Source organism: Protopterus annectens, chromosome 3.part1 (assembly GCF_019279795.1).
Source record: "Protopterus annectens isolate FY-2018-M chromosome 3.part1, PAN1.0, whole genome shotgun sequence".
NCBI lineage: Eukaryota > Metazoa > Chordata > Ceratodontiformes > Protopteridae > Protopterus > Protopterus annectens.
In genome coordinates this window covers 775,308,813-775,320,358 of record NC_056732.1, presented here as the reverse complement: position 1 = coordinate 775,320,358, position 11,546 = coordinate 775,308,813, and the positions used below count along the sequence as shown (strand labels likewise).

The window sequence follows — 11,546 nt, the reverse complement described above, 5'->3', positions numbered from 1 at the left end:
GGGCTAAGAATGTTCAGCCCCCTATAAGAGCATCTGTTCCCACTTGGGATCTTAACTATGTTTTGGAAAAATTAACCTTGTCTCCTTTTGAACCTGCAGCTTCCACGGATTTAAAATTTTTGTCTTGGAAAACTGATTTTCTTTTAGCTATAACCTCTGCTAGAAGAATTTTGGAATTGCAAACACTCATGGCTGTGGAGCCCTTCATTATTTTTCATCAGGACAGGGTATCCATAAGGACTAATCCCACCTTTATGCCTAAGGTGGTTTTGGCAGTGGCCTTGAATCAGACTATTCATTTGCCAACTGTTTATCCTAATCCTCAAAGTGAGGAAGAAAGTCTTTTGCACTCTTTGGATGTGCACAGGCAGCTTCATTTTTACCTGGACAGGACCAAGATATTCAGGAAATCTGACCAATTGTTTGTCGCTTATGCTCCTGCTGTTCTAGGGAAAGCAATCACTAAGCAAACTATTTCTAAGTGGATTGCCCACTGCATCAAGGTCTGTTACCCTTTTCATGGCAATCCATTTCCTGTTAATATTAAGACTCATTCTACCTGGGCTACTGCTACTTCAGCAGCCTTTCTTTGTGGGGTTCCTACCAAGGATATTTTAGAGGCTGCTACTTGGAGTTCTGTGCATACTTTTTCTAAGCATTACAATCTCCCTCTCTATTCTAAATCTAGGGCAGGTTTTGCTTCTGCGATTTTGAAAGGTTTTGTGGCTGCTCCTTCTGTTTCTCCTCCAGCCACCCTTTCTTAGCTTTGGGACTCAACCCTACAGTCATGACTGTAATAGTGAACCACGAAGGACATAGTACAGTTGTGTACTCTTACCATAAATGTAGATGTTCGAGTGTGTTCACTGTTGCAGTCCGGGTTACCCTCCCTCCTACCCACTCTTTTGTTTTTTCTTTGAGTATTGTCTGTTATGAGGTATTTTGGCTGCTGAGGTTTTGGGCACCTGACATCTGGGGCAAGAAAAACTAGGGTAATGGCATCAGCTGAGGTCTTTATACTTCCAGCGGATTGACGTCAGGATAAAAGCGACCTCAGCTGATGCCCAATCAAGACTTTGGGATTCTGGCTGATCGAGGGCTGTTGCTGGCAGGAAGAACCCTACAGTCATGACTGCAACAGTGAACACACTCAAACATCTACGTTTATGGTAAGAGTACACAACTGTACTTTCTCTGGACCTATCTGCAAGCTGCCTCTCAGTTAAATAGGATAATTTAAAAGTTTATCTTCTGGTGTCTTACAAGCTCCCTGTTTACTCTGCCTATCAGCTACTTAGAGTTATACTGCAACAGTGTGCTGATTCCTGTTCTCTGGACCTATCTGCAAGCTGCCTCTCAGTTAAACAGGATAATTTAAAAGTTTATCTTCTGGTGTCTTACAAGCTCCCTGTTTACTCTACCTACCAGCTACTTAGAGTTATACTGCAACAGTGTGCTGATTTCTGTTCTCTGGACCTATCTGCAAGCTGCCTCTCAGTTAAACAGGATAATTTAAAAGTTTATCTTCTGGTGTCTTACAAGCTCCCTGTTTACTCTGCCTATCAGCTACTTAGAGTTATACTGCAACAGTGTGCTGATTCCTGTTCTCTGGACCTATCTGCAAGCTGCCTCTCAGTTAAACAGGATAATTTAAAAGTTTATCTTCTGGTGTCTTACAAGCTCCCTGTTTACTCTACCTACCAGCTACTTAGAGTTATACTGCAACAGTGTGCTGATTTCTGTTCTCTGGACCTATCTGCAAGCTGCCTCTCAGTTAAACAGGATAATTTAAAAGTTTATCTTCTGGTGTCTTACAAGCTCCCTGTGTAGGTTTACATTTAAATATCTTTGTAGTCCTGACACTTTGTACAATACTGTTTTGAGACTTGCACCCCCCCCCCTGCATTTCCTTGTAGGACTGTAAATTTTTATTTCTACTTGGGTAATCTTGGGTTTCTGCTGACTTACTTCCATTAACATTATCCTGCAAAGAACAGTGTATGTGTTCAACTTTCCTTATATGTAGGGCAGCACACACTCAATCAGACCAACCCTGTCCCCACCTGAAACGCTCTTTAGCCAACCCCTCCATTACGCCCACTGCCTAATAATTTCCTTTACAGTCATTCCCAGTGGAAAAGTTTGAATTTGGCTACAGAAATCAAGTATAGCCCAAATAGACTATCTTTACCACTTACCCTGCAATCCTTGCCAAAGGTTTTAGCCCACAATAGGACCTGTAAACCCCCCTGCATTTTCCTTGCAGGACTTTAAATCTTTATTTGTACTTGGGTAATCTTGGGTTTCTGCTGACTCACTCCCATTAACCGTGTTGTGTGCTCTGAAGTGAGTTACTTCCCTCCCTCATTTGGCTTTCCTTAGCATTTCATTGGCTCACACTTTGTCATTCTTTATTTGCCTGCCCACTGACAGCAGATCAGAAGTTTTTTTTTACCCTACTTGCATAGCTTGGAGCCATCTTTAAATCTAAAACCTTCCCTGCTGGATTTAACTACTGTGGTGTCCTAGATGAGTGTATGTCTCTAAATGTGAGTACATTGGCTTCTATTGCACAGAGTATAAGTTAAAAATACTAGTGACTGATGCATACTGATTTTGGATGCTGCCATTGGGAAATTTAGGCTCTCTTGTTTGTAAACACACAGACACCTTTCTAGTCCTCTCTTTTTCCCCCTCCATATCTACACACCACAGACAGCTTTCTAGCCCCTGTTCTATTCCAACCTACCACTGGAATTAGCCTAGCTGATTGTTTTTCGCTAACTGCTTCAGTATCTGTTCCTACCCACTCCGTTCACCCTGCAGGCTCACTCTGCTCCCCTCCCTACCCCCAATTCCCACACATCCCCAGGGCTCCTACTCTTATACTTACTAACCACACCTCTTCCTATTCCCATTACTCTCTAACCACACCTCTTCCCATTACTCTCTAACCACACCTCTTCCTCTTCCCATTACTCTCTAACCACACCTTTTCCTCTTCCCATTACTCTCAAACCACACCTCTTCCCATTACTCTCTAACCACACCTCTTCCTCTTCCCATTACTCTCTAACCACACCTATTCCTCTTACCATTACTCTCATTACACACCTCTTGCTCTTACCATTACTCTTCAAACACACTCTTCCTTCTACCTTTACTTTCTAAACACTCTCCAGTCACCCAACTGTACTAATATTAACCTCTCATCACTCTCCTTTTATCACACCACACCCTACTCCCTTCTTTCATCTCCACCCAGTGAATTTATTTTTCTATAAACAATCTATATTTATTCATACAATGTATAAACAACCCATCCCATCTTATGACCCACTCTTATTCACACTCTCACTACCTCCTTTAATCCTCACCCATCTTTTCACCTCCTTTGAAAACCCACTAGGCCCACACCTAAACTACCCCAAGAAAGAAACCAACTCTCCAAACTCTCCTCTCCTTTTTATTCATATTAATATAACATCCTCATCTAACTACATACTTCCTAAATACCACAGAACACTACACATAAAATACAACAATCAGAACCCCAGGAAAGGCCTACCTGTATACAGCAGAATCCCCAATCCAAACTATCTAAGTCTACTACTCTCTTTAATGGATGGTGACATCCACCCTAACCCAGGCCCACCAACAACTCCTATCTCTCTCCTCAACCACAAAGAATCACCTACTCATGCCCTGTCTAAACCATTGATCTCCCTTTTAATTGCTCATCTTAATATACATAGCATAAACAATAAAGTAACTTAACTCCAAGCTCTAACTGAAATCTACTCCTTTGATATTCTCTGCTTAACAGAAACTTGGTTAAAACCTGTAACTAAAGACAATGAAATCATCCCACCTGGATATAATATCCTGAGACTAGACCGAGTATCCAAGAAAGGTGGTGGGGTTGCTATCCTATATAAATCTAGCTTACAATTAACCACTCACAACTGTAAACCACCTATAGACTCCAATGCAGAAATTCTTATCTCCAAACTTAATCTTAACAATTCCAAATCCTTCTATATTATCTGTATATATTTACCACCTGGTAACAACACTGCCACCATGGAAACATACTTTGCTGGCTTTCCCAATACCTGCCCCAAGAAACCATAATCCTAGGCGACACAAACATTGACTGGATCTGCTACTGCAGCAACCTCCCCACAAACCATATTAACCTATATGGGTATTCCCAAACCATTACCTCCCCCACCAGAATAAATAAATCTAACAAGAAATCAAGCTTATTAGACTGGATTCTCATAAACCATCATCCTCACATTTATGATTCAGGAACCCTCCCTGATGATTTAAGTGACCACTTTCTTACCTATATCATCAGACATAAAATCAACTCTCCCATTCCAATATCTGTCAAAAACATCAGATCTAAAAAGTACTTTAACCCTGAACTATTCCAAATGGAACTAAGAGCTTGCAACTGGTCTCCCTTACAAAACCTCCCTTTAGATGAAGCTGTTAGTTACTTTAACTCCAACTTCCTTGCCATTCTCAACCACCATGCTCCAACCAGATTAATTAGAATTTAAACCAAATCTGCTTCATGGCTTTCAAAAGAAACCACACATAAAATAAATCTTAGAAACAAACTTTGGGCAAAATGGAGGAAGACTAAAAACCCTATAGACCAACTAACATTTAGACAGCTAAGAAATGAAACCAAGAAAGCTATTATATCTGATAAAAGAAACTACTACCCTTTTTACCAATTCTGAAGGTTCAAAATGGAATTCGTTGCCAAGCAACATAACAAAGATTACATCTCTGCCTCTCTTCAAACAAAATATTAAACTCCACTTCCAAAATCACTGGCTCTGCTCCTGTAGCAAACCTGATTAACCTGATTCCCAATACTTCAACTTTACTTATAACTACCTCTTCTCTGACTTTACTTCTCCACTTGGCATTCTTCCCTTCCTCCCATACTGTCTTCTAATTCGCTTCCTTGCCTATTACTGTCCTAACTTCTTACATTTTCATAATCTAATCCTCTTTTATTTTTTCTCCTTATTCTTTACTCTCTTTTTCTTTACCTACTTTCCTTGTATCCATACCTGACATGTATCTCTGTTTTCTCTGTATAAAATTTAATATCTTTTTTCCCTAGACTGTAACTGCAAGGGGAAGTAATTAATTCACGCACCTTTAATTTTAAGTCATATAGCTTCTTATTTTCTTGTAACTATGTATGATAGAAATTAACACTTGTAGTAACAATCTTAAATTGTTCAGTTTGTTATTATTGTTTTCATTAACATGCATACTAATATTTTTATATATTTTTTGTCTCTATGTACTTATTTTATGTGGAGCTTTTCTCCCCGGGCCTCTACTGAAAATGGAATTTTCTCCAGCTAGAGTAGCCCGGTCAACAAATGTAAAATAAATAAAATAAAAAATAAAAATACTACCTACAATCCCAACAAGCTAATCAAAACAACCCACAAAAATTGTGGGCTAGCATTAACCAACTACTCCATCCAGGTCAATCCACTACTCCAAACCCTGAAAATACTGACCACAACAATCTATTGAATATAGCTAATGCTTTCAATACCTTTTTTACTAATGCTATACAAACACTAGCTAGTCAACTATCACCTAATAACTTCACTCTACCTTCCTATAAATCAACCTTACCCCCTACTTTTCATATTCAACCTGTCTCAACAACAAATATTCTAACCCTTCTACAGAAACTAAAACCATGCTCACCCTCAGCAGACCAACTACCTGCTGAATTCCTACAACAATCAGCCAAAGCTATTGCTTATCCCATTTCTATTCTGATCAATAGAACTATTACCGAAAGTCATATCCCCAGTTTATGGAAAATCTCCCATATTATCCTCCTCCATAAAGGTGGACACTCCACTGAACTCTCCAACTACCGCCCCATTGCCCTTCTCTCTCCTTTGGCAAAGATCATGGAGAAATGCATTCACAGATAATTACTTGACCATCTAACCCAAAATAATTTACTTTCCAACTGTCAACATGGATTCAGACCTTCACATAGCACTAGTACTGCCCTTCTTTCACAGATTGTATCAACAAAAAATGCAATCTTAACAAGCTTTCTTCAGCACTATTTATTGACCTGTCTAAAGGTTTTGACTTGGTAAATCACCAAATTCTCATCAAAATACTGAAGTCCCTGTCACTAGATACATCTTCTATAAAGTGGTTCCAGTCCTACCTTGATAAAAGACAACAAGCCGTTCTATGGCACAAGTCTGTCTCCACTCACCTGCCTGTCAAACTTGGTGTCCTTCAAGGGTCCATCCTAGGACCTCTACCTTTTTCCATATTTATTAATGACCTTCACCTTGCCATCCCCCAAGCCACATGCATACAATATGCAGATGACCCCACACTGATATGCTCAGCCACCTCCTCTTCTGAACTTCAGTCTCTTACCCAACAAGTATTTAACACAGTTGAGCAATAGTTCACACATAGATGCCTTCTCCTAAATCCCAAAAAGACTAAACCCCTCCTCTTCTTTCCCACCAATAAGTCCTCTCCTCTTGATTTCTCAGTTATCTCTACCAATAAAACTATTATATCCCCTGATCCAACCACCAAACTATTGGGTATCACCATTGACAACTATCTGAACTTTGATATCTGTATTAACAATACTATAAAAACTGTCAACAAAAAACTTGGCTCTCTCTATAGGGTAACATCCTTCCTCTTACCTTCAGCTAATACCACTATAGCACACACTCATCTAATCTCTTCACTTCTTTATGCCTCACCCATTTTTACAAATCTATCTAAAAATAATCTTAGCAAATTGGAAATGTCTTACAATAACATTGCCAGATTTGCTATAGGCAACCCATCTAGAACCCACCATTGCATTAATTTAAAGCAGCTGGGATGGCTTGAACTACAAAATCTGATTAAATTCCATCAACTATCTATAGCCCACAACACTTTTTACAAACCTTCCAAAACTCCTATTCTATCCACACTCATCACTCCCTATAAAAATCTGAAATCCTTAAGGTCTTCTCAGAGACTTCTAGTACATACCACTAAACCAAACAACAAGGCTGGCGACTCCCTCTTTTCTAATATTGTTGGAAAAGCCTGGAATCTTCTCCCCAGTGAACTCTCCTCACTTCCCTCACTATCATGCTTCAAAAACAAATTGAAAGTGTTCCTCAGAACACACTGGTTATGCCCCCATACTAAGCCTGACTAGTTATGTATCTCTTAATACTTTGCTCTTCCTACCCCTTCTACTCCTTAACTGGAATTCCTTTCTTATTAACCATAATACTATCTCCCTCTAGAACATCTTGATTGTACTAGCATGCTATGTTATGCCTGTATTCTGCACTGATGAATTTACTGTGATAACCTGTAATATGCATTGTAAATATGATTTTTTTTTGTTTAATGTTTCCTTATTTGTTATCTTGTTAATTTCATTGTTCTATCTTGGAGCTTATCTCCCTGGACCTCTACTGAAAATGGACATGTATCCAGTTAGACTAGCCTGGTCAACAAATGTAAAATAAAATAAATAAATAAATAATAAAATCACATTATATATAAAAGAAGTCCAATCACATTTCAGCCAATGGCAAACATCACCTAATCGAGCAAAAGAAGTCAATAAATGAAGACAATAAAATATGTCATCTAAGCAAATCCCCTGATTTAAGTACTGGCCTTAAAGAAACCCTACCATTAAGGCTAGGCAGCTTATCGGCCTGAACCATTACAATCCAACATAGGTTTCTTCAAGGCCAGTACTGAAATCAAGGGATTTGCTTTGATGGCATATTTTATTGTCTTAATTTATTGATTTGTTCTGTTCATTTAGGTGATGTTTGCCATTGGCTGAAATGTGATTGGACTTCTTTTATATATAATGTGATTTTCTTTTAGTTCATTATGGTCTGAAAAAGCACTTTTCGGTGTGAAAGCACTCACCTATGTTTATTTGCTATTAAAAGTAAGGTTTTTATCTATATTCACGTTTCTTATCTCTTACATTTTTATCTGAATTCTGCTTTGCTTCCATCGCTGTTGGTTTGAATAAAGTATCATTAATGTCTTCTTGTCTTCTGGCTTTGCCATTTGCATTGTTGCTCTGACGTCCTTTCAGGCTGGCTTCAGTCCCTCTGACATTAGAATGTGACATACTCTTCACACTTGCTAATGTTATTTTCAGTTCATCTTATTTAACTTAAAACTATACAATGATGGTCAGATCTATATTATATCATTGAACACTTAAAAAAGTGAACGATGAATAATCAAACCCATGTAAACGAAAGCTTACAATCTCGAAAGCTCAGAACAGCGATTTTTTTCCAAGGGAAAAAAATCACTGTTACAAACAAAAAAAAAAAACAAGAAAGAATACATAAAGAGGGGGGCTGTGTCCCCCACACCCCCCTACTTAAATATACCAACTCTGAGATTGCACTACAGTGCTGAAAACAGCAAAGTAATGGAAGCGGCCAAGCAAATTCTTTCCCTGGGAAAGAATTTGCTTAAAAGCCGCTTCGCTATTTTGCCATTTTTTTGTTTTAAGTTCGACCAAGATGCATTCGATAGAATGCGTCTTCAGTCACCTAATAGAAACCCTAATGGTCAGCTTCTTCTGTCTGACTTCAAAGTAGCAGATTGTCAATAATTTTCACAACATTTTCTATAACTTATAAACTCCAAAATCCACTAAAGTGTAAGCCAGTAGGAAAGGAACTGACATAAATTTAGACACCAAAAATAAACATAAAATGTTTTTATTCTCTGCTTTCATCTATCAAATGTTAGACTTCATCAGAAATACTACAACATTCATGTTGTTGTATCTTTTGGTTTTTCCCGGTTAGGGGTCGCCACAGCGGAACTCCGGTACGCTAATGATTGGCAGTAGATTTTTACGTACCGAGTTGCCAGCCCTGACGCACAACCTTCAATGAAGGTACGCCCATTCACGCATGTCTCCACACAGAAGACGCTTTAGCTGAGAATCGAACAGGACTGTGAGGCAACAATGCTACTACAGCACCACCACAGCAGTAAATACTACAACATTCATGCTACATCTTTTTACTCAAGTCCTTACCCAATAAAAACATTTCCCAAGAATCTACTTAGATCAACAATTAAGTTAGTAGCAATTATCTTCAGTTCTTTAAAAACAGTTGATGTCAATAACTTCATTAAAACCTGGATGGCAGTCTGCCTTCAGTTTCAGCTGCCATTCAGTTTATTTTTGTTCTAATCTATTTTTCAAGTCACCACCTTTTAAATCCATATGTACACTGTATAAAACATCAAACAGATTAATTTACAAAGAGTCTTGTATATGTTTTAAACATATTGCAGGACCTTTGTTAGTTATGAATGTTTCAATTGTCAGTCTAAAGCTGTAGTGTATGCAAGTATTTGTTCATATTGTTCTGCATTTTACATTGGTATGACCACTAGGTCTTAACACAAGAGGAAAATGGCATTTGTATGCTATTAAAGTTAAGGGTGTGAAAAATACCTTATATAAAAATTCTAAAGTTTGTTTAGGTTTCAAAAAGTTTTTGTTTTATGTTTTAGATGGTGTACATATGGGTTTAAAAGGGAGTGACTTTAAGAAAGATTGGAACAAAAAGAAACTGAATGGAAGATGAAATTGCAGGCAGACTGCCATCCATGTCTCAATGAAGCTACTAACATCAAATGTTTTTTAAAGAACAGGAGGTAATTGTTACTAACTTAATTGCTGATCTAATTAGATTATTGGGAAATGTTTTTATTAGGTAAAGACTTGATTAAAAGGATGTAGTATGAATGTTATAGTATTTCTGATGAAGTCTAACATTTGACAGATGAAAGCAGTGAATACAGACGTTTTTACACTTATTTTTGGTGTCCGAATCTGTGGTAGTTCCTTTCCTACTGGCTTACACTTCAGTAGATTTTGGAGTTTATTGGTATTTTCTATAACTTCATTTACACTTGCAAATGATCTTTTGAATAGTTCTAGTGCCATTCAGATGCAAAACCAAAGTATGAAAAATCTGCGTCTTTCAAAAATTGTTAGTTGATCTGAAGTTATCAGCAGGACAGTCAGATTGCTTTACCTGATAGATCTCTGGTTTGCATCCAGTACAAAAAAAAACAAAAAAACTAGCATCTGACATAAGACAGACTACTTCACCATTCATAAAAAATGTCTAATTTTCTCTTTTATTCACTTCATGCAAATTATGCAGATCAATGCATATGCATATTTACTCCAGATTCACATCAGTTGCCAGTCTATTCACCCATTTTGTTTCCTCAATATGATTCTTAATGTCACTTAAGCTTTATGTTTGCTTTAATTGCTGCTTTAGAGTTTTGCTTGTGGGTGCTATTGGTACTTTCTTTACAGAATGCATCTCTGCAATAATATCTAACTTAGTTAGCTTACTGTAGTTGAGCATGATATCCTCCTGATAATCCACAAATGCCAGCAAATAAAAACAGCAAAGTCACTGTTGGTGGGTGTGCTTTTCCCAAGTTGGTTATATCTATTAGAAACTTGGCTTCACTCTACAGGGTAAAAGTGCTGGATTTGGGCAATTCAGATGTTGGGAAATCTTCTCTTGTACATATGTTGTGTAACAAAGGTTATGGGGAGACCCATTATGGATATTTGACTTTTTGGTGGCTGTCCAGTTTTATGATTACAGAGAAGGAATATTTGAGGAAAAGAGACCTTTTTTGTTGAACTGTGGGATGTTAGAGGGTCACTGGGCAGTGCCAGCAGTGTCAAAAGTGCAAGGGTAGGGTTTTATAATGGAATTATTTTAGTCCATGATCTAATCAATAAACAGTCTTCCCAGAACTTGTATCGATTGTCATTGGAATGTCTGAACAAGAACTCCACACCAACAGATATTATATTTATCAAAGCAGGATATGACTGAGAACAAATTACACATATCAATATTCCTCTGCTTGTCACTAGGACAAAGTTAGATCAGATTCCATAAAACTGATGGAATAAAATGTTAAACAGGAAGGCATTCTTGGTCGAAGACTTCAATGCAGAAGAAATTAATTTGGATTGCACCTATCTTCAGTACATGGCAGCAATATTTTCAAATGCTGTGAATCTCAGCAAAGTTTTTGATAAAATTATAGAAAAGAGGTACTTTTCATGTGATGGATATCAGATTATAGGTTTTTCAGACAGAAGGCAGTTTGGTGGACATGCTTTCAAGAGCTTTCATTATGAATAGTCTTATTTTATTGACAGTAAAAGATGATCTAAGAGATTAACAATCCTATGCCGATTAGCCAGGGACAGTGTAGGAGATAGTGTAAAATAACCATTTCAGGAGATATCATACTGTATTCCAGTGTAATTTAATATTCAATTAATTTGTGTTTTCACTGCTTTCCAAGCTCTCATACCAGTTAATGATTGGTGTTCAAACACTACGGTAACTCAACCAGAGGATCTCTTTGGAAATTACTTGTCTTGCTGC

At 37.8% G+C, this 11,546-nt stretch overlaps 1 pseudogene; it reads left to right on the top strand.

Moving 5' to 3' along the window:
* The first annotated feature begins 10,519 nt into the window (after nucleotides 1-10,519).
* LOC122797721 lies at nucleotides 10,520-11,297 on the top strand (annotated as a pseudogene).
* Nucleotides 11,298-11,546: the final 249 nt, after the last annotated feature.